Source organism: Neoarius graeffei, chromosome 19, assembly GCF_027579695.1.
Source record: "Neoarius graeffei isolate fNeoGra1 chromosome 19, fNeoGra1.pri, whole genome shotgun sequence".
NCBI classification, from domain to species: Eukaryota; Metazoa; Chordata; class Actinopteri; order Siluriformes; family Ariidae; genus Neoarius; species Neoarius graeffei.
In genome coordinates this window covers 11,209,968-11,237,783 of record NC_083587.1, presented here as the reverse complement: position 1 = coordinate 11,237,783, position 27,816 = coordinate 11,209,968, and the positions used below count along the sequence as shown (strand labels likewise).

Sequence of the window (27,816 nt, the reverse complement as noted above, 5' to 3'; positions counted from 1 at the left end):
TAAAAATGATTTACTGTATCCATAAACCATATTAAAGGTGATGGGGCCTTTAGGGCTGACCAAGACAATCAGTTACATTTCACAGAGTCTGGGACATGCATTTTCTCAAAACTATTTTTTATGCTTTCATCACACACACACACACACACACACACACACACACACACACACACACACACACACACACACACACGCACACACACACACACACGCACACACACACACACAGCAGCAGCAGCACAGAGCTATCAACCAGAACAAAAGGAGAGCCATTAACCAAAACAAAAGTATATTTGGCCCATTGGGGGAATGGGGAAATATCAGCATTCTCCAAATTAGGTATATTATCCTTACAGCCCCATTATCACCTCCCTCAGTCAGATGTAAATAGGTCATTGATTATTCAATGTAAGGAATGGCATATATGGAATAACCCTATGTTAAACAAAAAGTAATGTGGAAGCCACCAACCTTTGGATAGGGGAGTTTGGGGAGCTTCAAAACACATGTTGTCTCACTTAATGCATTTAAAATGACAATATGTATAGATATATCATCATTAGACCCTTAAAACCAAGAACTCAAAAATTAACTAATTTGGGGGTGGTTTAGCCATGGATTAAAGCAAAGAAAAAAAATCATCTGACTGAAAAAAAGCTCCTTGTAGTTGGCCCCTACCACATCAGCTATGCGTCAAATTTTAAATGCCATGTTGTCCATTATCCCCTAGGCCCCTACTTATAGTACATTTACATAATTTTAACAATGACTAAAGGTATGGCAAGACTTTACCATTGTCATTACTGGCTTTAAATGATGAAACATCAAGTTTTCAGTGCAAAGTGCAAATTTATTTCAACAATGCTTTAGTAATGCATAACAGTGGTTAAGAGAAAAGTGCAAGTGCAGTTGAACTTGAACCATGCTTTCAGAAGAGTGGAACGGAAAGGAAAATAAGAAAATCTGTTGAAATAAAACCAGGAAACAAGAAAAGTAAAGTGAAAGTTCACTTTTTCTGCTTCTTCGCAGTGAAGGCAAAGGCATTTAATTTGGCAACACCTGATGCCCATTTTTGTTTCTTTTTCCTTGGCACAGCAGCAGGAGCTTGCCATTATCACCCATTTCATTTAGCCAAGCCCATCTCCACTTATTCTTTACCGTTTTGTTGATGTCTGACACATCTGTGCCTTCACTTAAAAGAAGCGCGTTCATGCTGGCAAAACTGAAAGTAATTTGACGCGCTGTAGTGATGGAAATCAAAGGGCCTATGTCCGGTGGAATATGGCCTTATACTCATACTCGAGTTGAGGGGGGATGTGGGGGGATGGCATCCCCCTTCTGAAATAAAAATCTCAAATCATCCCCCTTATAAAACGGCCATCCCCCCATCACATCCCTTGGGCCATTTTACCAATTAATGTGGAAATTAGCCTACTATTATTTTAACAAATATTACTACCATTTCAACATTAGAGGCTTTGCACAGTGATAGCCTACATGTAGCCAGATAAAAAAGATGCATATTTGTTTATTCAGTTGCACCTCTCATTCACACCTATATGGAGGTTTCAGTCACTGAAAACAGCTACTTTCACAAACTCTGGGCAGAGTGGAGATTTCTGAAAACTCCATCTTCAGACACTCGTGTAAATAGGGAAAACAAAGCAACAGTGGGCGAGAGGGCATGCGTGAATATAATGAGTCATAGGTGTGAATCTCACCGAATGCCAATTGTCCCGGTTCTTCATGAAATCGCAGGTGCATGCACAAATTCATTAGGTTAACTTTCAAATAACTGTTCTTGTGCACTTGCAACACTGGAGCCACTTTCCTGAATTTTGAGCTTCAGAGTATTGGCTTCTTTATCTATTTAATCAATGAATTTATTTGTCACATACATTAAATTACTAATGTAAAACATTAGTAGCCTATGTAAGCAATAGCTGTTTTCTCCACTGTTTTCTGACCTTTTGTGCTTAGTGAATGAGACACTTCATTACACTCCACTGACTGACTTCCAATTCCTGACTTTTTTGAAAATGTAAAATATAGGCCTACAAGATGTTTTTTGGGACTTAATTCGCGTTGGTCCTTCACTATTAATTTTTGAGACTGACGAGGCACTAAATACTGTGGAATTATTTTCTCCTTACTATGAAGTTTGGCATCTTAAACAAGTGTCGGGAAATCTTGCAGCCCGACTCTGCAGCCTCCAATGTTTAAGCGAACTGCTGAAACCATCATGTTTAAAGGTTAAATTGTAGGCTAATCAAACCAAAGAAAAATACAGCCTTTCCAGAACATTGTCTGCCGAAGCCTGTTTAACCTACAAAAGGTTTAATAGCATAGGTCTTGCTGCAGCTTCAAGAGGGCTGTTTAGATTTTTCACCTGATCACCTTTCAATAGGCAAATATCATTATTATTAGGGCCTGAGCACCGTTCGGTGCGAGACCCTATTGTTTTTTGAAGGATGATTATTATTAGGGCCTGAGCACCATTCGGTGCAAAGACCCTATTGTTTTTCAAAGGATTATTATTATTATTACTATTATTCTGCCGCATTTGGCCTTATTTGAGGCATTTCCCATGCACAAAAACTCATGAAATTTGATACACACATCAGTCATTGTCACCACTACTCAGCCACAGACTTTTGGCCCCGGACATGGCCCAGGGACTTCATAGCGCCCCTTTTTCCATTTGCCATTGAAATGAATGGGTAGAACTTTGGAATGATGATGTCATAAGGCCATTTGGAGTGAAATTACACATGGTCATTTTTAACATACTCCTCCTAGATGGTTCATCAAATTCATGTCAAACTTGGCAAACATGATGCCAAGATATTGCTGAAGTTGAATTGCTAAGGGATTTTTGATATGTTGTGATATGTTGAAATATTATAACATATAATATGCCAAGATATTGCTGAATGTTGAACTTGATATCTTGTAATATGATTCTGATTCTGATACTCTTTAGCCGTTATGGGCCTGTCTGGTATAGCACCACCAACTGGCCAAGGAAAGAATAGGGTTTTGAATATGTGTGTTTTGACACATGATGAATTTTAACATGCTCCTCCTAGACGGTTCATGAGATTCATATGAAATTTGTTATACGTGATGCCAAGATGTCACTGATATTAAATTGTGAAGGGATTTTTGATATCTTGTAATATGTTAAAATGGCCTTATGATTTTAATATCTTGCCACATAAACAGGAAATGTGTCAGAAAGCCACAGTGCATTGACTGTATGGTCGGACACTTCTTACTTCAATAGATATTATGATTATTATGATAACCTGATGCCCAATGGGCCTGCCTGTTATAGTGCTACCACCTGGCCAAGCAGGAAATGTGCCAGAAATTGGCAATGCCTTGACTGACTGATCTTACACTTTACAAAATATTGTGTATTATGATTGTGATGATATTTACATGTGTAATTCAGATGTCTAGCACAGCGCCACCATCTGGCCAAGCAGGAAATGGGGAAAAATGTTCAATTCATTGATGATTTATCTGAAACTACAAAATATTGGATATCATGAGTCTGATGAGATAACATAGACAATTCTGTGCACACTCATACACACACTCACAGTCATATGCATATTTATACATACACACATACACTCTCTCACAAGTATGCACTCACATGCACACGCAACATCTATGAGCACACTCTCTTTCGCACACACACTTTCTCTTTCTCTCTCTCTCTCTCTCCCTCTGACAAACACACACACACACACACACACACACACACACACACACACACACACACACAATAATAGCGGCGCTCCAGAGGAGCACCATACCTAAGAAAAAATGGTAAACCCATCGAGTCGATTTTTTGTGGTTTGTCCGTGTACATGTACCACCAGTCATACACACCACCTAGTGGTCAGTGTTAGTAATTACCAGTCATACACACCGCCAAGTATCCAGTGTTAGTAATTACCAGTCATACACACTGCCTAGTGGCCAGTGCTAGGCAGTAAAGAAATAAAACAAAAGAGACTGGCTAGGATATAAGAAAATTCTACAACCCAGAAACAGATGAGAGCTCCGCTTTTAGGCAGTGCCTAAATCTATATATTAGTGACCTGCCATCATTGTGCATTTTGTTGCAGACATATGAAAACTCTGCATGTACACACACACACACAAACACACTGCAGACACAGGAAAGCTAAGATGACTTAAGATTACAGTGTGAGATAGAGATAAGGAGGAGACACATGTATAGTTTTGTACATATATAAATGTACATTTTCACACCACAGAAACACACACACACACACACACACACACACACACACACACACACACACACACACACACAGTCTTTGTCTGTCTATCTCTGATCCATCAAGCAGTCATGGCATTTGCAACATGCACATCACCTTTGAACATTTGATGAATATATGACATGTGACTGTTTTGTTGGGTGGCGGAATGTCCTGGGTTGCGGAACCACACGTGCGAGGGCCCGTCAAGGCCACTAGTGGCTTTAATTATTATTATTATTATTATTATTATTATTATTATTATTATTATTACTACAATAGTCCTAGTATTAGTAGTAGGCAAGTAGTTGCCTAGTAGTAGGACAGCCAAATTGTTTCATCAGTGGCCTACGCCTAGCCTCCCCAGGACTAGACAGTAGCGTAGGCTGTATTTATTTATTTATTTAGGCCTATCTTGTGCAACAACTTATTTCTTTACATATACTCAAACATAGCACAAGAAAGGGTTCAACAACAGGCCATCACAGCAGCTTGGTGAAGTTCTAAATCACATCGGTGTCAGACCTATGGGCCTACCCCCCTTTTTTTTCCCTCAGATCTGCATCAATCTCATTATTGACCTTTAGCACTCCCAGTTGACGGAAATCCATCGTAGCGACGGAAAACTTTAATCCATGGGTTTAACACTATTGCTGACCTTCCCCACATATGAGAAAGCTTAAAGCCACAAAACAGCATTTTATTCATAGAAGACATGAGAAAAGCCTCACCAGAAATCTTCAGACACCTGCTGAACAGAAGCCTTCCTCCTTTCCTTTATCAGTCAAATTCTCCAACATTGCATAACAGATCATATCCTTCCCTGGGGTAGACTTTCCAACTTTCTTTAATGCACTATTAAGTTCTTGTAAGTTGAAAGGTGTATTTAAAATTTCCCCATCTCCTGTCTCTTCAAATAAAACATCCCTGTACTTTCCTATTGTCATTTCTCTTCCTCTTTTCTCATGAATGAGGTTCTCTGAGCTATGCACCTTTACCAATGTCTTCGCTATGGCCTCAGCTTTATCTTTACTATTTGTAATAACTCTTTGATCATCAATCATTACTGGATACTCAAAATCCCTCCCATTGCCTCTCATTTTCTTAATCATGTTCCATACACTTTGAATTCTTTCTATTGAATCACAAAACTTTTTCCAATACTCCCTTTTTGTATTCTTGACTGTTTGCCTCACCACAGCTTGACACTGTTTGTATTTAATCAAGTTTCCAAAATTTAGAGTTTGCTTTAAAGTTCTAAAAGCTTTATTACGGTCCCTGACAGCCCTACTACATTCCTCAGACCACCAAGGAACAATCCTTCCCTTATTACCTGACTTTGACTTGGGAATGGTTAGTTCAGCAGCCCTAATTATGTTGTTTGTAACAGAATAGCACATGGAGTCAACACTGGCATTAGCTCCAATACCCATTAGACTGCTCTCACTGATGACTGAAAAGGTTTCCCAATCTGCTTCCCTTAAAATCCATCTCCCATTTCTTACCACCTGATCTCTTATCAGTTCTATCTCAGACTGAACCACAACAGGATAGTGATCACTACCCAGTGTACTGTAATTTAATACCTCCCAACTACATCTGCCAGCTAAAGTTTGAGAAACTATTGTGAGGGCTGTAGATAGTTTTCACTGATGTCATGGCATTCTGGGGAATGCCCCCCAGCCGCCATCTTGCGGGGCAAACAAAACGGACCATCGCCACTACCGGCTATGTTATCTCGGATGAATTTATGAAGTTATATAGTCAGTTTTCTAAAATAAAGATCCATACATGTCAACCTTTGGTCAATCAAACCTGTATAACCAACCTCCAAAATCCGTATTTCCCTTATAAAATCCATATAAGATGCAAATTAAAATAATTTACCTAAAATTTGAATGATAATTAACAATGATATATCCCAGTTACTTTTTATTCAATATTAATAACAATAAACCTTCAGAATGAATACAAAGCTCCAATGTTTGACAAAAACACAAAGTGTTATCAGTGTAGTTATGAAGGAAATACTTCGTTGTTTGGAGACAGGTTTCACCGAGCGGCTATTATGCACGAGACTTCATATTAGCCACAAAGTCAGGAAAATCTGTTCGTAAAATTACGTTATAATGACCAAATACAATGAAAAGTATTTTTCCAGTCTCACCTGTGAAAGGTAATCCCATGTGATCTCGTTTGGACGGTAAACCTGTTGGTACAGTTAAATGCAGCACATGAATGAGGCATCTTTATTCTCGGCTACTGTCTAGACGCTATACCAGAGACGGCTGAAGAATCTCCACTTTGTCCCATCCAATATGGCGGCGAGGATGATGTATGATTCTACGCAGAAGGCAGCGTCTATGACTTCACGGTTGGCGGGATTCTTGCAATGTGGTGTGCGCATGATCAAAAGTGGAACGAAGTCTCGCTACCACAAGATAATGTGCAATTTCATAAGACACTTTACTGGCTGTCTGTGGTGTACAGTACATTTGTAAATGTTATGTCTTTTATCATCATGGGAATTGATTATAGCTCTAAATAAATATTGAAGTTTTTTTAAAGAATCCGTATAACTTTATTTATATGCCTGTATACTACGTTTATTGAATCAAATCCATATAAAATACGGACATTCCGTATAGGTTGACATGTATGAAGATCAATGTCGGCAAAATCAAGCAAACAGAAGTATATAGATACATTAGACGGCATCTCACGACAACGGTATGCAGCCAAACTGGCCTTGATTGGGGAAATTGACCCCTACAAAGTGGACAAAGATGCATTTTCAAGTGACTATGCAGGGCTGCCAAAGCCTGAAACTGCCAAAGCCTGCGCCAAAGCCTGAAACTGACTTCATCAAACTTTAAAGGCTGTCTGATATATACAACTTTATATATTCACAGCGTGCCTTTTGGCGGATGCCGCCTGAATCGCCCAGATCTGATTTTTTTTTTTTAGGGGGGGCGTTGGAGTGTCTGATTATAATTTCAAAGTAAATTCTGTATTAAAATTACTAAATAAGCAAATCCATTACAGTCCATGAAACAGGAAGTATAAGGATGAGAAAAAAACAGTTTAAATCGGAAAGCTGCGCACATTTGCGCAGTCCTGCACACCGCTCAGGCTGCGCAAATGTGCACAGCTTTGCGATTTAAACTGTTTTTTTCCTCATCCTTATACTTCCTGTTTCATGGACTGTAATGGATTTGCTTATTTAGTAATTTTAATACAGAATTTACTTTGAAATTATAATCAGACACTCCAACGCCCCCCCTAAAAAAAAAATCGGATCTGCGCGATTCAGGCGGCATCTGCTAAACGGCACGCTGTTTGCATCCCAAACACAAATCAAATCATACAGAATAGACCTAAAATGTTTTTCAAAAATGACCCTTGCGTGAGTGAAGTGACAAGTTTCAAATAGAAACGTAACAAACGAGCGATATTAAGTGTACATTACAATGTAAACGTACACTCAGCGGTTCCAGTTAGGCATTTTCCAGAGATTGTTTATACGATGTTTTGGTTTCCAAAAACAAACTTAAACACAATTGATTGTTTATTTAAACAACTTACCACTTATAAAATGATCGGAGCAGACTTTGCTGTGTTTGGAAGGCTGATAATCCTTGCGGTTGATTCTCGCAAGCCATAGATTTCTCCTTTGTATCCTGAGTTTCTAGGGCAGCACGGTGGTGTAGTGGTTAGCGCTGTCGCCTCACAGCAAGAAGGTCCTGGGTTCGAGCCCTAGGGCCGGCGAGGGCCTTTCTGTGTGGAGTTTGCATGTTCTCCCCGTGTCCGCGTGGGTTTCCTCCGGGTGCTCCGGTTTCCCCCACAGTCCAAAGACATGCAGGTTAGGTTAACTGGTGACTCTAAATTGACCGTAGGTGTGAATGTGAGTGTGAATGGTTGTCTGTGTCTATGTGTCAGCCCTGTGATGACCTGGCGACTTGTCCAGGGTGTACCCCGCCTTTCGCCTGTAGTCAGCTGGGATAGGCTCCAGCTTGCCTGCGACCCTGTAGAAGAATAAAGCGGCTAGAGATAATGAGATGAGATGAGATCCTGAGTTTCTTTGTTTGCTCGCCTTCGTGCTCCCGTACAGTGGGAATTCCATAAAAGCTCCGCTTGACTTCATCATTTGACCTATTACGACAGCCATGAATACAACAGGTGTGCACCATTGCTAGCTTTAAATAGCCTGCTTGGGTTCTTTTGAAGACTTTGTACTCGCGCATTACAATGTGTGCTCAGTCACCCGCACGGTAAGCTTGACCCGCAAGATGGCCGCCACTAGGGAATCCCCGACTCTGTGACGTCATGTGAAAACTATCTATTCAGAGAAACCTTACCTAGGAAACCAAAAAGAAGACACAGGAGGAATTTTAAAAAAGAAGATGGTCAATAATGTTAACTCAAGCTCAATCTCATAATGTTAACTCAAGCTCAAATGATGACCACATTGTGAAAAAGGTTGATCTTATGCACACAAAAGGTTGAAATAAAGCTTATTATAGCTTAAATCATTTATAAAACCCAGCTAAGAGAACTCTTTGTTTACCCCCATAGCTCAGGCTTGGATAAAATGATTTACTGTATCCATAAACCATATTAAAGGGTACCTTAAGGCCTACCTCAGAGAACATTCTTATTCATATAGCCCTTCAGAGGTCTGAAAGCAGACAGCCTTAAATGGCTATATTCTACCGGGTTGTGAGACCTTAAAACATGCTGTATGTCTGACCTCCTTTACAGATCTTAAACTGCTTTGAACCCAACATATTACACACCAAAATAAAGCTTAGACTATGCCCTTTCCAACAATATCAGATTTGGGTGTATACCAACTCATACTGCTGAGTACAACCCCGATTCCAAAAAAGTTGGGACAAATTACAAATTGTAAATAAAAACGGAATGCAATGATATGGAAGTTTCAAAATTCCATATTTTATTCAGAATAGAACATAGATGACATATCAAATGTTTAAACTGAGAAAATGTATCATTTAAAGAGAAAAGTTAGGTGATTTTAAATTTCATGACACATCTCAAAAAAGTTGGGACAAGGCCATGTTTACCACTGTGAAACATCCCCTTTTCTCTTTACAACAGTCTGTAAATGTCTGGGGACTGAGGAGACAAGTTGCTCAAGTTTAGGGATAGGAATGTTAACCCATTCTTGTCTAATGTAGGATTCTAGTTGCTCAACTGTCTTAGGTCTTTTTTGTCGTATCTTCCATTTTATGATGCGCCAAATGTTTTCTATGGATGAAAGATCTGGACTGCAGGCTGGCCAGTTCAGTACCCGGACCCTTCTTCTACACAGCCATGATGCTGTAATTGATGCAGTATGTGGTTTGGCATTGTCATGGAAAATGCAAGATCTTCCCTGAAAGAGATGTCATCTGGATGGGAGCATATATTGCTCTAGAACGTGGATATACTTTTCAGCATTGATGGTGTCTTTCCAGATGTGTAAGCTGCCCATGCCACATGCACTAATGCAACCCCATACCATCAGAGATGCAAGCTTCTGAACTGAGCGCTGATAACAACTTGGGTCATCCTTTTCCTCTTTAGTCCAAATGACACGGCGTCCCTGATTTCCATAAAGAATTTCAAATTTTGATTCTTCTGACCACAGAACAGTTTTCCACTTTGCCACAGTCCATTTTAAACGTATCTTCTGTTTTATGATGCGCCGAATGTTTTCTATGGATGAAAGATCTGGACTGCAGGCTGGCCAGTTCAGTACCCGGACCCTTCTTCTATGCAGCCATGATGCTGTAATTGATGCAGTATGTAGTTTGGCATTGTCATGGAAAATGCAAGATCTTCCCTGAAAGAGATGTCATCTGGATGGGAGCATATATTGCTCTAGAACATGGATATACTTTTCAGCATTGATGGTGTCTTTCCAGATGTGTAAGCTGCCCATGCCACATGCACTAATGCAACCCCATACCATCAGAGATGCAAGCTTCTGAACTGAGCGCTGATAACAACTTGGGTCATCCTTTTCCTCTTTAGTCCAAATGACACGGCGTCCCTGATTTCCATAAAGAATTTCAAATTTTGATTCTTCTGACCACAGAACAGTTTTCCACTTTGCCACAGTCCATTTTAAATGAGCCTTGGCCCAGAGAAGATGTCTGTGCTTCTGGATCATGTTTAGATATGGCTTCTTCTTTGAACTGTAGAGTTTTAGCTGGCAACGGCGGATGGAACAGTGAATTGTGTTCACAGATAATGTTCTCTGGAAATATTCCTGAGCCCATTTTGTGATTTCCAATACAGAAGCATGCCTGTATGTGATGCAGTGCCGTCTAAGGGCCCGAAGATCACAGGCACCCAGTATGGTTTTCCAGCCTTGACCCTTACGCACAGAGATTCTTCAAGATTCTCTCAATCTTTTGATGATATTATGCACTGTAGATGATGATATGTTCAAACTCTTTGCAATTTTACACTGTCAAACTCCTTTCTGATATTGCTCCACTATTTGTCGGCGCAGAATTAGGGGGATTGGTGATCCTCTTCCCATCTTTACTTCTGAGAGCCGCTGCCACTCCAAGATGCTCTTTTTATACCCAGCCATGTTAATGACCTATTGCCAATTCACCTAATGAGTTGCAATTTGGTCCTCCAGCTGTTCCTTTTTTGTACCTTTAACTTTTCCAGCCTCTTATTGCCCCTGTCCCAACTTTTTTGAGATGTGTTGCTGTCATGAAATTTCAAATGAGCCAATATTTGGCATGAAATTTCAAAATGTCTCACTTTCGACATTTGATATGTTGTCTATGTTCTATTGTAAATACAATATCAGTTTTTGAGATTTGTAAATTATTGCATTCCGTTTTTATTGACAATTTGTACTTTGTCCCAACTTTTTTGGAATCGGGATTGTCTAAGAAAGTTAAAAGAAAACCATCATTGACACCTAAACAGAAAAGAACAAGACTACAATGGGCTAAGGAGAAGCAATCATGGACTGTGGATGACTGGACGAAAGTTATCTTCAGTGATGAATCACGAATCTGCATTGGACAAGGTGATGATGCTGGAACTTTTGTTTGGTGCCATTCCAGTGAGATTTATGAAGAGGACTGCCTGAAGAAAACATCCAAATTTCCACAATCCTTGATGATATGGGGCTGCATGTCAGGCAAAGGCACTGGGGAGATGGCTGTGGTTACTTCTTCAATAAATGCACAGGTTTACATTGACATTTTGGACAGTTTTCTTATCCCTTCAATTGAAAAGATGTTTGGGGATGATGAAATAATTTTCCAAGATGACAATGCATCGTGCCATAGAGCATAAACTGTGAAAGCATTCCTTGGTGAACGACACATCCAGTCAATGTCATAGCCTGCAAATAGTCCAGATCTCAACCCAATAGAAAACTTGTGGTGGAAATTGAAAAAAAATGGTCCACGACAAGGATCCGGCCTGCAAAGCTGATCTGGCAACTGCAATCAAAGAGAGTTGGCACCAGATTGATGAAGAATACTGTTTGTCACTCATCAAGTCCATGCCTAAGAGACTGCAAGCCGTTATAAAAGCCAGAGGTGGTGCAACTAAGTACTAGTGATGTGTTTTGAATGTTCTTTTGTTTGTCTGTTTTTTATGATTCCATATTTTTTTCCTCAGAATTGAGTGATTCCATTTTTTTTCCCCTGTGCTTGGTCTATAAAAGTAACATTTACTGACTTCCACAATGCTTTTTCTTCATTTCTTTTAGTGTTTCTGAAGGCCAAGAAGGTGCACTTTGGAATGACTTTATTATTGTATCATGTTTGTGATCTTAGTTTGTTCTACAGAATAAAACGTGTGAATGAGTGCTCATTCAAGACTGGTGATTCCATACTTTTTGCCAGGGGTTGTAGATGCTGGCTTTCTGGAGTCATTATTATTCTGCCCACTTTGTGCTTTGCACCAGTTCCACTGGAAGCAAACCAACCACAGAGTATTTTAGCTTCTAGCAGAAAAAAAAACAGCACAGACAACCAAATGGGTCCAGGCATGTAATATTACACTTTTTAAAACGACATTTTAATTGTTGTTAGTAGAAGTGTGTAAGGGTTGGGCTGGGATAGGCGTCCGCCACCCTGAAACTCCAGTCCAGGTGGTGGCGGTGGCTGCTTCTCCAACCGCTAGAAAACACTGGAGAAGAAAAAAACCGCTGCTCGCCTGAATAGCTTTAGCCCCTCGATTTATAAAAATAAAAGCACGTTATTGTATTTGGCTCTGAGGATTTAAAACCCTGAGGTAAGTTAAACTGAAGGTGTGTGGTCGAATCCCAATACATCTCCACTTTACTGTTTTAGTGAACTACGTTCAGTCTGAAATAATGCCGTGTGCACTCTCAGTAGCGCACTCCTTATCCACTCAGGAGAGATCTGTAGTTTGGCTAACCTGCTTAGTTGTATATTGAAAGTATTTAAATAATCTTCACTTAATTTCCATCACATTTTTATTATTTTAATAAATTAATTATTGCTAAATTGCGACTTCCTCTCAATTACAACTTTTATTTCTCGGCTTGATTTCTTACAGACTTTTTTTTCTCGTTTTTATATAAGCCAATCAGGCAGCATCATCCCCTCTGCAGGATGTTAAAGTGCTGATGACACGTTTTTGACATCTTTGGCGATGTTCTCATCTCATCTCATTATCTCTAGCCGCTTTATCCTTCTACAGGGTCGCAGGCAAGCTGGAGCCTATCCCAGCTGACTATGGGCGAAAGGCGGGGTACACCCTGGACAAGTCGCCAGGTCATCACAGGGCTGACACATAGACACAGACAACCATTCACACTCACATTCACACCTACGGTCAATTTAGAGTCACCAGTTAACCTAACCTGCATGTCTTTGGACTGTGGGGGAAACCGGAGCACCCGGAGGAAACCCACGCGGACACGGGGAGAACATGCAAACTCCACACAGAAAGGCCCTCGCTGGACCCGGGGTTCGAACCCAGGGCCTTCTTGCTGTGAGGCGACAGCGCTAACCACTACACCACCGTGCCGCCCACTCTTTGGCGATGTTTTATAACATAAAAAGTAATTCCCGATGATCCATATATTAATTCACGAAGGCGCCTATTTTACAAGTTATGATAAAAAACGCGGCTATTTGGGCAAATTTGACGGGGCTGCAGCACCCAGGAGACGAAAGAGGAGGAGGAGCTATATGACGTCAGCGAAAGAACCTTCCTCCTCACTTACCAGTTTGTTGTTGATGCGGCAGGTGTTCAGTTTATCATTATTAGTATTTTTATTAGACATTATTATACATTATATATTAGTGCTGTCAAAAATGTTGTGTTATTATCGCGTTAACTTGACTCAATTTTAACGGCGATAATTTTTTTATTGCGAGATTAATGCTCTGTGACATGATGTAGGTTTTTCATAAGCTTTTGAAACTGCCAGGAACTTGGAACAGAGACTTTGCTTAGAAAAACGATAGCAGCTAGACTGTAATGCCACGCCCCGCACAGCCAGAGTCCTCTGCCCTCCCCTCAAAGAACCAGCGCAGGCAGGGCGCGCTAGCCTCGGGACGAAGAGCCACGGTGCTCGGCTTAGGTTTCGTTTTCCCATCGGCGGCTCCAGCCCGACTTTGCAGTGGCTGTGACAAGACGTGTTATGCTCTGCAATAAAAAAAAAACATTGGTACAAAGCAAGCCCATTCACTTTTTTATGCTGATAAGAGAATTACAATGGTTTTTCTTGTGACAAAAATGTGTGATTAAATTGTGATTAATCGTGAGTTAACTATGACAGTCGCGACATTAATCGCGATTAAATATTTTAATTGCTTGACAGCACTAATATATATATATGAGTGATTCCACGCTTATGGGTACTGAAATGGGGACATGAACTTATTTTTAAAAATTCACCTAAAACCATTTCTTTTTTTTTCTTTTTTTCATTTCTTTTTTTTCTTTTTTTCTAACTTTAATTTTCTGAGATGTAATAAAAACATATTTATATGCCAAAGTCAGAACGTAACAGAAGTGTTGTGGACATATATATTCTCAATTTTAACAATGTAGAATTACTTTTTGAAACATAGGAAGGTGATGTTTTAGCAAATACAATTAATAAACATGTGTAGTAGAATAAACATACACATTCTTTCAATAAGATTAACATGGTATATAGCTAGATTGTAATTAATTTGTAACAGACGCGAGATGGACAATCGTAACAGAAGTAATGTAACAGACATCATTTTGAAACTCATAGGCTTGACTTTGGCATATAAATATGTTTTTATTACATCTCAGAAAATTAAAGTTATCTTTTAACACATCATTCATTAAAGATTACATGTTTTGTGACCTGATGGTAAAAAAAGAAATGGTTTTAGGTGAATTTTTAAAAATAAGTTCATGTCCCCATTTCAGTACCCATAAGCGTGGAATCACTCATATATAGTTATTATGCCTTCACGTTGTGTTGCCGGCTTTTGCTCCAAAACCCCCAAGGATGGGGTAAGTTTATTCAAGTTTCCCATAGATCCCGAGCTGCATGCGAAGTGGGTGAAGCAAGTCAGGCGCACTCGTGACAAGTGGGAGCCCTCACCAACATCTGTCCTGTGCTCTGAACACTTCGATTTGGATTGTTTTGACACCCTTCCCAGCTTAAAAGAATCTCTTGGGTGTTCAGTTCAGCACAAACGTGTGTTGCTGCCATCAGCAGTGCCTACAGTATTCCGGAGGGGGTCGACTAGTAGCTATGCCGGATCCAGCAGTCGCCTGGGACAAGGCGACTCCTCCAAAGACAGTCCTCCTATCAGAACATGTGTTGAGAAACGACATAAGATAAAGGTACGTAGAGCTATAGAGTGCTCCGACATGATGCTAAAAATAGTAACCATGTGGTCTGCGCGGCCATCTTGGAAGTGACTCGCTCCAGAGCGCTTATAGAGTACACAACATAGAGTACACATTCATGATAATCATAAATGTAATCATAAAGTCGGCGTGATATCAGTCATGTATTTGCTTGTGAAAGCTTGCGGCTTTCATGTAACTGCCGCCTAGCAACGAGAGGCAAAGGGTAAAGAGGGTAGGCTATCATAGATTCTATTCGGAAGAGGTCAATACATGATTGCTTAAAAATTTGGTATTTTAACAATTTGCGTCTGTTTTGTGATTATCGTGACACTTGTGTGTTCTATAGAACTGTATGTCTTATCAGCACATCGAGGATCTTCCACCGGAGGTTTTAGCAAGTACTCGTAGCAACACTACACTTTACCCTTTGCCATGCGTTGTTAGGGAACGGTAGCAAGTACCCCGATGACCGACTTCAAGAATATGTAGAAAAAAATGTAGAAATTATACTTTCCAAAAGTCATTTGAGCTTAGTGTATTGCATTTCCATTTATATTGTAGGTTCTTGCTGATGTTTTTGCGGAGTATGATGCAGCTGCTGAATCAGAAGCTGCAGAGTTTGTATGTACTGGTTGTGAACATTCACATTTTAAATAAATGAGATTGATAATAATCAGATAAAATCATGCCATCATGATCACTGCTTAAAGTACCAGTATTTGGTTGTTGAAGAGCTAGCACTAGAAAGTTCACCGGCGTTTTCATGCGCCATTTCCATTGAGTAGAACAGCCAGTGAACCGCAGCGTGTTCTTCCGCTGACGTCACAACATGGCTGCGAGCCACGGACCCAGTTTTCTTGCGCTGTGCAATTAAAAGTTGGATATTCGCGTAACAACAGCTTCTTTTCACGTAATTATAACAGAAATCTAACATGTTTGCCATGTTGTATAGTTTATTTAAGAAATTGCATAGAGTCATGTTCGTGTCATCAGCACTTTAAGCCGAAAGCTTTACACATTGAAAATGAAAATGGATGATATTATAGCGGACTATTTTAGTCATGGTTTCCCAAACCTGGAGATCTCGTTACTGGAAGAATCCAGGGCTCTCAAGTTTTGAAGTCAGTTCAGAGTGAGGTTTGTCGGGAAGGGCAGGGGTGGTGCTGGTGAGGGGTGTCGGTGGCGGCGCACAGGGGGATGGGGGGGGGGGTTATGATTGGTGTTATGTGTTGTGTTAGTGGCAGATTTAGGCCCTGTCCACATGGCAATGGATTCAGGTGAATCCGATAAAATTTTTTATCGTTTCGGCCTGGCGTCCACACGGCACCGGCGTTTTGGGTGCCCCAAAACGATATTTTTTGAGAACGGTTTCCAGAGTGGAAAAATCTGGAAACGGTGCCGTTGCGAAGTCGTCTGGATGAGTAGAACGGATTTGTTTACGATGACGTCACAACCACATGACTAGAACAAGCAGCACTCACTCATTCACGCCGGGTAGAAGAAGGGGTTTATGCGCATGCGTCCTACTTCTTCTATTGTTCTGGTGTCTCCGATGGGACCGTCTTACAGCGCACGTAGAGGTGTGGCATGTGTATTGCGTCGTTTTCAGCAAGCATTGCGTTGCCATATGTACCTGATATTTTACTGATCCATTGCCCATGTGGACGCGATATTTTTTTTACCCACTAAAAAAAAAAATCTCGTTGCCGTTGTCATGTGGATGTAGCCAAATGCCGCTTTTCCACTACAAACGCGGCTGAGCCGTGCCGTGCTGAGTCGAGCTGAGCGGGGCTATTGAAGTTGCATTTCGACTACAACCGCGCTGAACCGTGCTGGCTGGAAGTGGGTGGACACATTGGGTGGAGTTAGCGAAAGTGGGTGGACGTCACATGATGTCGTTAAGCAGCACAAACAGTGACATCAGTGACAGTGGCGGAACAAGTCAGAGCCGGGCCGGGGGCGGGGCAAATGACCGGGCATTTTATTAAAGCTTATCATAACATCATTTTAGGCTACAAAATGTCCGCAACTGCGGTGTTTACCAATTTCAACACTACCGGGTGCAACTATGTTATTTAGTACATCAAGTCCTTCAAACGAACATGTAACTCAGAAACAAAAAACATTAGGATACTGTACATGGCTCATAATAAAACATCAATAGCCTATACTGCGCACATTATTTGAAGGGCATACGAATGAGCGCTCAGAGGTTGCAACGGTGACAGGAAGAGTCAGAAATAAAAGGAGGGCGGTGCAAACCTCACTGAATGCACTGTGTTTACCAATTTCAACACTACGGGGTGCAACTATGTTATTTTGTACATTAAGTCCTTCAAACGAACATGTAACTCAAACAAAAAAACATTAGGCGACATACTGTACATGGCTCATAATAAAACATCAATAGCCTACTGCGCGCATTATTTGAAGGGCATACGACGAGCCTTGTGCTCCGCGAACTCGTCCACGATGCTCTGTATGTCACTGATTCAGTGAGCTTTTAAGCGGTAGTCTCACGACCCGAATAGTAAACAATAAACATGGAGGACATGGAGTCGTTAGTGTGGCTGGTCTTGGTGCTGTGGCTTGTTGTCACTGACAACGCCAACAGATACTGGCAAGAGCGTATAGATGAGGCGACGCGCATAAGGCTTCAGAAATTCTCGTAATTCATAATTATTCTTCTTCCGGGTTTGCGGTGTTTACAGATCCCAGCGCGCTCGCGGGGCGTGTGGGGGCATGTGAGGACACTCCTCCTCACCAATCAGTGCACAGGGGAGTGTCTGCTCACGCCTCCAGCCTCACTCGGCACGGTTTGGCTCGCTTCAGCCCCACTCCAAAACGGTGCGAGTTTTAGGGGCTAAGCAGGGCTGAAACGAGCTGAGTCGTGCTGGTTTTTGGTAGTCGAAACGCGAGCCGTGTCGGGCTGAAGTGAGCTGAAGCGAACTGAAGTGAGCTGAAAAAGGGTAGTGGAAAAGGGCCATTAGAGGCCTTCAGTATGGGGGTAGAGGGCTCCCATTTGAAACACAGTGGTTCCAAGCCTGCCATTTTAACAGCCATGATTGAGAAGAGCGTTCCGTCAAGGGCAACATGTAAACAGACGCGCATAACAATGTACTACTATGTCTGTGTATTTTGCAGTTTGGCAAGTACCCAGTAAAGGAAGAGGAAAAAAAAGTCACACTGAGTTTTCATTCAAGTATGCAACACGAGGACTAAAAACAGGTGTCAAAAATAGCTGTTGAAATTAGCAAGGATTCAAGATTGAAGTGGCTAGACAAGCTCACAGTCTCTGGGCAAACTGATAGTTAACATTATTAGCTGGAGACAATATTCCCCAACATCAGCTTTCATAATTTTTGTGATGCAAGTACTAATTTCGTTCAGGAAATGAGCAATTCCAGCGTTATGGACGTGACACTTGAACTCAAAATGGCAACAAATGACCCAGTGCATGTTTTATTGTCTCCCAGTATTTAAACAGGTGTTGCATATTTTAAGGCTGTACCATACTGGAGAAGTGATAGAACAAGAACAATTCCCATAGTACATCTAGGGCATGCCAGAAAATGCCAATAAAAGATGCGTTATGGATGTGACAGAAAAAGTATCACTTTTCTTGGGTGACTGTACATTTTTATCAAACTCTGAAATTGTAAACCTAATGTCGAAATGGAGATATCCATTTGATAGAGGGGTCCAAGGTGAATATTAAAAAATCTTTGTTTAAAATATTTTGTATTTCATGCAGAGTTTCGGAAGGAAAAGTCAGCGTTATGGATGTGACGAAATTCCGTTATGGATGTGACGCGTCTGAAATAGACATGGCATATGTTTAGAAAATCAGCAATTTAACCACCATAACTCTTTGAAAAACTCTCTAAATATCAGCTAAAACTATCAAAGTTCTTAAATAATATTTAGGATGGCTATTGTTTTGCTGTTTTGTGGATTTTAGCATACATTTCTGTGGCTTGTGGCAATAATATAGAATTGTACATGATCAAAGTTGATTTTAGCTTGGGTTGACAGTGACATATTAAGTTGGTTACAAATTGGTTCAACTTATTCACATCTGTAAAATACAGGCCTAGGTGATATCTCTGGGAGTGGTTTTGATGTATTACATGTTGCTTTATTTTTGCATGGTGAGGTTGACATTTACATGGAATTGCCCAAATACAGGATCATATGATGAGATGATTTACTGTACTGTAGGCTACTCATCAAATATGGCGCTCCCGCGTCCTCCAATGTGTGTCCATCTGCACTTCACTGCATCGTCTTCTTCGGAAAGTTCACGTAAATTTTACCTGGATACAACTGTCAAGTGTTTTGCTCCTTTGCTGTGCTTATCCCACACTTGAAGGGTAATACCAATGCTGAACATTAAAACTGGAATTCACTCAAACCAGACCTTCGTTCCATCTTTTTTATTTTTTTCCTTTGCAGGTGAAAAACCTTAAAAGACAAACACCATCCATTTACCAATTTGCACAGTTTTTTTCTTTTTATAAAAGCAGTTACACAAAAAATGATCAAAAGCTTAACATTTAAATACATGCATGTGAAAATAGATAGAATTTACTTTAACTTAAGACAGATTTTGAATGAATTGTTTCAATGTAAATGCATCAAAATATTAAAATACATTTTAACCACAAGGGCCATAATGAATTAAGCAAGTTACTAAACACAATAAATGAGTTACCAAGTAACAAGCCAACCTACATATTTACAAACCATATCCACCATGAACATTTTAGCAATGAAAATACTGGTGCAATGTGGATTGGGTGGCAGTCGAAGGCAGGGGCCTCGACGACCTGATCCCCGGACACAGCGGCTGGCTGTTGGGACATGGAATGTCACTTCGCTGGGGGGGAAAGAGCCTGAGCTTGTGCGGGAGGTTGAGAGGTACCGGCTAGAGATAGTCGGGCTCACCTCCACGCACAGCTTGGGCTCTGGAACCCAGCTCCTCGAGAGGGGCTGGACTCTCCACTTCTCTGGAGTCGCCCGTGGTGAGCGGCGGCGGGCTGGTGTGGGCTTGCTTATAGCTCCCCAGCTCAGCCGCCATGTGTTGGAGTTTACCCCAGTGAACGAGAGGGTCGCCTCTCTGCGCCTTCGGATTGGGGAGAGGGCTCTTGCTGTTGTTTGTGCCTACGGCCCAAATAGCAGTATAGAGTATCCGTCCTTCTTGGAGTCCCTGGGAGAGGTACTGAGGAGTGCTCAGACTGGGGACTCCATTGTGTTACTGGGGGACTCAATGCTCACGTGGGAGATGACAGTGACACCTGGAGGGGCGTGGTTGGGAGGAACGGCCTCCCCGATCTGAACCCGAGTGGTGTTTTGTTATTGGACTTCTGTGCTAGTCACAGTTTGTCCATAACGAACACCATGTTCGAGCATAGTGGTGCCCATAAGTGCACATGGCACCAGGACACCTTAGGTCGGAGGTCAATGATAGACTTTGTAGTCGTTTCATCTGATCTCCGGCCCTATGTCTTGGACACTCGGGTGAAGAGAGGGGCTGAGCTGTCAACTGATCACCACCCGGTGGTGAGTTGGATCCGCTGGCGGAGGAGGAAGCTGGACAGACCTGGCAGGCCCAAACGTATGGTGAGGGTCTGCTGGGAACGTCTGGCCGAGCACTCTGTTGGGGAGGTCTTTAACTCCCACCTCCGGGAGAGCTTTTCCCAGCTTCCGAGGGAGGCGGGGGACATTGAGTCTGAGTGGACCATGTTCTCTACCTCCATTGTGGATGCAGCTGTTCGGAGCTGTGGCCGCAAGGTCTCCGGTGCCTGTCGTGGCGGCAATCCCCGAACCCGGTGGTGGACACCAGAAGTAAGGGATGCCGTCAAGCTGAAGAAGGAGTCCTATCGGGCCATGTTGACCTCCAGGACTCCCGAGGCAGCTGACGGGTATCGGCAGGCCAGGCGTGCTGCAGCTCGGGCAGTTGCGGAGGCAAAAACTCGGAACTGGGAGGAGTTCGGGGAGGCCATGGAGAAGGACTATCGGTCGGCCTCGAAGAAATTCTGGCAAACCGTCCGGCGCCTCAGGAGGGGGAAGCAGTACTCTGCCAACACTGTTTACAGTGCGGGTGGGGAGCTGTTGACCTCGACTGGGGACATTGTCGGGCGGTGGAAGGAATACTTTGAGGATCTCCTCAATCCCACCATCATGTCTTCCACTGAGGAGACTGAGGCTGATGACTCAGAGGTGGACTCGTCCATTACCCAAGCCGAAGTCACTGAGGTGGTTTGCAAGCTCCTCGGTGGCAAGGCACCGGGGGTGGATGAGATCCGCCCTGAGTATATCAAGTCTCTGGATGTTGTGGGGCTGTCTTGGTTGACACGCCTCTGCAACATCGCGTGGCGGTCAGGGACAGTGCCTCTGGAGTGGCAGACTGGGGTGGTGGTCCCTCTTTTTAAGAAAGGGGACCGGAGAGTGTGCCCCAATTATAGGGGAATCACACTTCTCAGCCTCCCAGGGAAGGTTTATTCCAGGGTACTGGAGAGGAGAATTCGACCAATAGTCGAACCTCGGATCCAGGAGGAACAATGCGGTTTTCGTCCTGGTCGCGGAACACTGGACCAGCTCTATACCCTTCATAGGGTGCTCGAGGGTTCATGGGAGTTTGCCCAACCAGTCCACATGTGCTTTGTGGATCTGGAGAAGGCATTCGACCGTGTCCCCCGTAGTATTCTGTGGGGGGTGCTTCGGGAGTATGGGGTTCGGGGCTCTTTGCTAAGGGCTGTCCGGTCCCTGTACGAACGGAGCAGGAGTCTGGTTCGCATTGCCGGCAGTAAGTCAGACCTGTTCCCAGTGCATGTTGGACTCCGGCAGGGCTGCCCTTTGTCACCGATTCTGTTCATAAGTTTTATGGACAGAATTTCTAGGTGCAGCCAGGGGCCAGAAGGAATCCTGTTTGGGAACCACAGGATTTCATCTCTGCTTTTTGCGGATGATGTTGTCCTGTTGGCTTCTTCAAACCAGGACCTTCAGCATGCACTGGGGCAGTTTGCAGTCGAGTGTGAAGCGGCTGGGATGAGAATCAGCACCTCCAAGTCTGAGGCCATGTTTCTCGACCGGAAAAGGGTGGCTTGCCCTCTCCAGGTTGGTGGAGAAGTTCTGCCTCAAGTGGAGGAGTTTAAGTATCTCGGGATCTTGTTCACGAGTGAGGGAAGGATGGAGCGTGAGATCGACAGGCGGATCGGTGCAGCCTCCGCAGTGATGCGGTCGCTTTACCGGTCCGTTGTGGTGAAGAAGGAGCTGAGCCAAAAGGCGAAGCTCTCAATTTACTGGTCGATCTACGTTCCGACTCTCACCTATGGTCATGAGCTTTGGGTAATGACCGAAAGGACAAGATCGCGGATACAAGCGGCCGAAATGAGTTTCCTTCGCAGGGTGGCTGGGCGCTCCCTTAGGGTGAGAAGCACAGTCACTCCGGAGGAGCTCGGAGTAGAGCCGCTGCTGCTCCACATCGAGAGGAATCAACTGAGGTGGCTCGGGCATCTTTTTCGGATGCCTCCTCGACGCCTCCCTGGGGAGGTGTTCCAGGCATGTCCCCCCGGGAGGAGGCCCCGGGGAAGACCCAGGACACGCTGGAGGGACTATGTCTCTCGGCTGGCCTGGGAACGCCTCGGTGTTCTTCCCGAGGAGCTGGCCGAGGTGTCTGGGGAAAGGGAAGTTTGGGCTTCCCTGCTTTGACTGCTGCCTCCGCAACCCGGTCCCGGATAAAGCGGAAGAAGACGAGACGAGACTTTCAGTTCGTTTTAAACATGCACTGTATGCAAGTAGAAAAAGATACATGCTTTTAAACCATGTCTTCACTGGCACTCAAGGATTCAGCACAATAAAGCCCATGCATCAAACCACATCTAAATTGGGCCATTTCAAACATGAGACCAAGCAAATTGCCACACCTTTTACCGGACCAAACAAAGCAAGTTGCAATAACCCTTACCAGCCAACAATTACACAAAGCACCACGTGAATATTTGAACCTTAAGATGCTACAAATAGTGGTTAGCGCTGTCGCCTCACAGCAAGAAGGTCCTGGGTTCGAGCCCTGGGGCCGGCGAGGGCCTTTCTGTGTGGAGTTTGCATGTTCTCCCCGTGTCCGCGTGGGTTTCCTCCGGGTGCTCCGGTTTCCCCCACAGTCCAAAGACATGCAGGTTAGGTTAACTGGTGACTCTAAATTGACCGTAGGTGTGAATGTGAGTGTGAATGGTTGTCTGTGTCTATGTGTCAGCCCTGTGATGACCTGGCGACTTGTCCAGGGTGTACCCCGCCTTTCGCCCGTGGTCAGCTGGGATAGGCTCCAGCTTGCCTGCGACCCTGTAGAAGGATAAAGCGGCTAGAGATAATGAGATGAGATGAGATGCTACAAACACAAACATTTTCCCCGCATCTCAATGCCCCGTTAGCGCAACAATTTCCTCGCATTCACAACAAAATAAAAATAAACGCGAGCTTACCGGCTGTCTGTTCAGATCTTGACAATGGTAAAACTTCTACACAGCTTCACAAAATGCTCGGCAAGTGATCGAGTTTGTATTTTGCGCTGCAGCAGCCTATTTTTTGCTGTTCAGTCCTCGCACCTGAGCAGGAAGTCAGCGTGTCGCTTTGTTCTCCTTGATTGCGTGCAGGTTGCATACCGGCTGACAAAAAGGGCATTCGCCGCGACAACAACAATGCTATTTTTTGATTGGCTGTTGGGTAGCAACATTTCTCAATTTATTGATCGGTGTGTGGCAAGCTGTTTCTGAACTCTGCGGGACACCACTGGATGCCTGCTCTTCGTCCACAGTTTAAAAATAGTGGTGCACCTTGGTGGGCGGTGTCTTAGTAATTTCTGTGCGTGAGAGAAGCAAGGTGTGGCGTGTGAGCGTGTGAACTGCTTGAAATGCGTGTGTCTCGCGCTCAATGCGTGAGACTTAAGAGCCCTGAAAAATCGTATGGTGTTGAGCTCTAAGCTTCTGATCCCTGGAGAGAGAGGGAGAACTGTGTCTAACAGTTAGCTCTGGCAGCAATGAAACCTGTTACTTTAACTCAAGGCTAAAGGCCCAACTCACAAAGCTCTGCATCCTGTTTTTGCTCTGGTTTTATTCTTAAAGTTGTGACCAGAAGTGATTTGTATCTCCACTGCCTTGATACTTCTATCAGGCATGGATTTAAGTTTTCCGTTGCTACAACGGATTTCCGTCAACTGGGAGCGCTAAAGATCAATAATGAGAGTGATGCAGATCTGAGGAAAAAAGGGGGGTAGACCCATAGGTCTGACACCGATGTGATTTAGAACTTCACCAAGCTGCTGTGATTGCCTGTTGTTGAACCCTTTCTTGTGCTATGTTTGAGTATATGTAAAGGAATAAGTTGTTGCGCTAGATAGGCCTAAATAAATAAATACAGCCTACGCTACTGTCTAGTCCCGGGGAGGCTAGGCGTAGGCAGCGAGCCGTGGTGCTCAGCTTGAGTTTCGTTTCTATCGGCGGCTCCAGCCCGACTTTGGACGCTCGTAACTCTGCCAGGGGAGGTCCCAGCCTCTCCAAACTTGGCAGCCAGCGACCTCTGCCCTCTCCCCAACGAACCAGCGCTGCCAAGGCGGGCCAGCCCCGTGCCTCGGGACACGATTCACCCTGAGGCAAGCTGCGGCGCTTCGCATCAGTTTCCTTTTAACGGCGGCTCCACTGATGAAACAATTTGGCTGTCCTACTACTAGGCACCTACTTGCCTACTACTAATACCGTATTTTCTGGACTATAAGCCGCTACTTTTTTCCTAGGTTTTGAACCATGCGGCTTATACAAAGGTGCGGCTATTCTGTGGATTTTTCTTCCACCGCTAGGGGCGCTCTAACCGGAAGTAGAATCAAAAATAAGATAGACGAAAAATCAATGCAAAGAAGAATTAGCAGATCTTTAGCAGATAGAACACGCACGACAAATTACTAACTGGTAATTATTTTCAAATCCAGCGAAGATGATTAAAGTGACTTGTGGTTTCAAACACAGGAGAAATGAAGGTAAATAAATACCGGTTATTTTCTCTTGGTTCTGTTCCGTTTTAATCAGCAAAGTTGCTGCCGTGTTAAAAGGCACTGTTCGGAAAGAATCTGTTCAGGTACATACATGTACATTTACAGTACAAAATCGTTCTGTACATGCAGTAAATATCTAATTTTTCAACATAGATATCTGCGGCTTATAGCCCGGTGCGGCTTGTATATCTTTTAAAAAAAAATTTTTTTTTAAATAGAGCGGATGCGGCTTATATACAGGTGCGCTCTATAGTCCAGAAAATACGGTACTAGGCCTATTGTAGTAGTAATAATAATAATAATAATGTTATTTGCCTATTGAAAGGTGATCAGGTGAAAAATCTAAGCAGCCCTGTTGAAGCCGCAGCAAGATCTATGCTATTAAGCCTTTTGTAGGTTAAACAGGCTCCGGCAGACAAGGTTCTGGAAAGACTGTGTTTTTCTTTGGTTTGATTAGCCTACGGTTAAATCTTTAAACATTATGGTTTCAGCAGTTCGCTTAAACATTGGAGGCTGCAGAGTCGGGCTGCAAGATTTCCTGACACTTGTTTAAGATCCCAAACTTCATAGTAAGGAGAAAATAATTCCACAGTATTTAGTGCCTCGTCAGTCTCAAAAATTAATAGTGAAGGACCAATGCGAATTAAGTCCCAAAAAACATCTTGTAGGCCTATATTTTACATTTTCATGTATTGGATGTGGGTCAGTGGAGTGTAATGAAGTGTCTCATTCACTAAGCACAAAAGGTCAGAAAACAGTGGAGAAAACAGCTATTGCTTAAATAGGCTACTAATGGTTTACATTAATAATTTAATGTATGTGACAAATTCATTGATTAAATAGATAAACAAGCGAATACTCCAAAGCTCAAAATTCAGGAAAGTGGCTCCGGTGTCGCAAGTGCACAAGAACAGTTATTTGAAAGCTAACCTAATGAATTTGTGCGTGTGCGTGCGATTTCATGAAGAACCGGGACAATTGGCATTTGGTGAGATTCACACCTATGACTCATTATATTCATGCGTGCCCTCTTGCCCACTGTTGCTTCATTTTCCCGATTTACACGAGTGTCTGAAGATGGAGTTTTCAGAAATCTCCACTCTGCCCAGAGTTTGCAAAAGTAGCTGTTTTCAGTGACTGAAACCTCTGTAAAGGTGTGAATGAGAGGTGCAACCGAATAAATAAATATGCATCTTTTTTATCCGGCTACATGTAGGCTATCACTGTGCAAAGCCTCTAATGTTGAAATGGTAGTAATATTTGTTAAAATAATAGTAGGCTAATTTCCACATTAATTGGTAAAATGGCCCAAGGGATGTGATGGGGGGGATGGCCGTTTTATAAGGGGGATGATTTGAGATTTTTATTTCAGAAGGGGGATGCCATCCCCCCACATTCCCCCCCCCCAACTCGAGTACTGCGTATAAGGCCGTATTTCACCTGACATAGGCCCTTCAATTTCCATCACTAGAGCGCGTCAAATTACTTTCGGAAAAAGTGAACTTTCACTTTACTTTTCTTGTTTCCTGGCTTTATTTCAACAGATTTTCCTATTTTTCTTTCTGTTCCACTCTTCTGAAAGCATGGTTCAAGTTCGACTGCACTTGCACTTTTCTCTGAACCACTGTTGTGCATTACTAAAGTATTGTTGAAATAAATTTGCACTTTGCACTGAAAACTTGATGTTTCATCATGAATAGCCAGTAATGACAATGGTAAGGCCCCGGTCACACCGCCCGAACTTTGCTGGAGCGTTCCTTGAACGGTAGGGAGGGGGGGCCGAATTTCGCCAACGCTCGTCACCGCGCACAAAATGGGAAAAAAATCGAAAACACGGGCGTTGGCTTAGCGGTGTACCACTGAAGCCGGCGTTGCTTTAGCGTTGGTTTAGCGGTAGCGAGCGTTGGTTTAGCGGTGACGTGAGCGTTCGTATAGCGGCGTTCTGCGGGCTTTGGCTCGGCGGGGGTATAAAGTTGGTTTAGCACCAATCATAGCAAGTCTCTCAGCATCCATGGTAATACAGTTTTACTGTAACTTTGAGCAAATTCGATATAGATGAGGTCTGAACTCAACGGCAGCTCGATTCCAAATGAGCTCCTGGTCCATTTCTCCCCGTATTTATAGCCAAATTCTGGTCCCGCTCCGACACCTCTATACCAATGCCAAACCAAAGTTCATCGCCGCCATGGATAGCTGCTTCAACGCCCGACGCCGTTCCAGCAACCCCGTGTCCGCTCGTAAAACGCTTACAACCGCTCCACCGAAGTTTGTGCAACGTTTAATCGCCGCCCAGGCAACGCTGGCGAAGCAGCGGTGGTCCAGCGTTCAAGATTTCTGCGTTGGCCTAGCGGACCCAAGCGTCCATGAACTTGCATCTAGCGGTGCCAAACTTTGACTGGGCGTTGGTGGAGCGGGGGTGAACTTTGCCGGGGCGGAAAATTGCCCCCTCCTCACCGCTCGCAATATTTTGTGCAGCTCAAAACTTTCGGAGCGGTAGGAGGGCCCCTCGAGAAACATCAGCGGTGGCCGAGCGTATACAGCGTTGCTTTAACGGGGGCCAACTTTTGTTAAACGGTGGTGAACGGTTACGAGCGGTGATGAATTTTTTTCACC

General features: G+C 43.2%; 2 protein-coding genes across 7 annotated transcripts in view; one reads left to right on the top strand and one right to left on the bottom strand.

Moving 5' to 3' along the window:
- Positions 1-27,816, bottom strand: part of LOC132867674 (zinc finger protein 585A-like) — a 1,308,017-nt gene that overhangs the window by 712,882 nt on the left and 567,319 nt on the right. The gene's annotated exons all lie outside the window — the stretch shown is intronic.
- Positions 12,489-27,816, top strand: part of LOC132867667 (zinc finger protein 585A-like) — a 150,502-nt gene continuing 135,174 nt past the window's right edge. For 2 of the 6 annotated variants that reach the window (XM_060900637.1, XM_060900634.1), the window contains exon 1: positions 14,801-15,149. The gene's annotated coding sequence lies outside the window, so the exon portion shown is untranslated. Of the gene's footprint in view, positions 12,579-14,800; positions 15,150-15,575; positions 15,780-27,816 lie in introns of those variants that run through there. The other 4 variants (XM_060900635.1, XM_060900636.1, XM_060900640.1 and 1 more) reach the window with 4 other exon arrangements.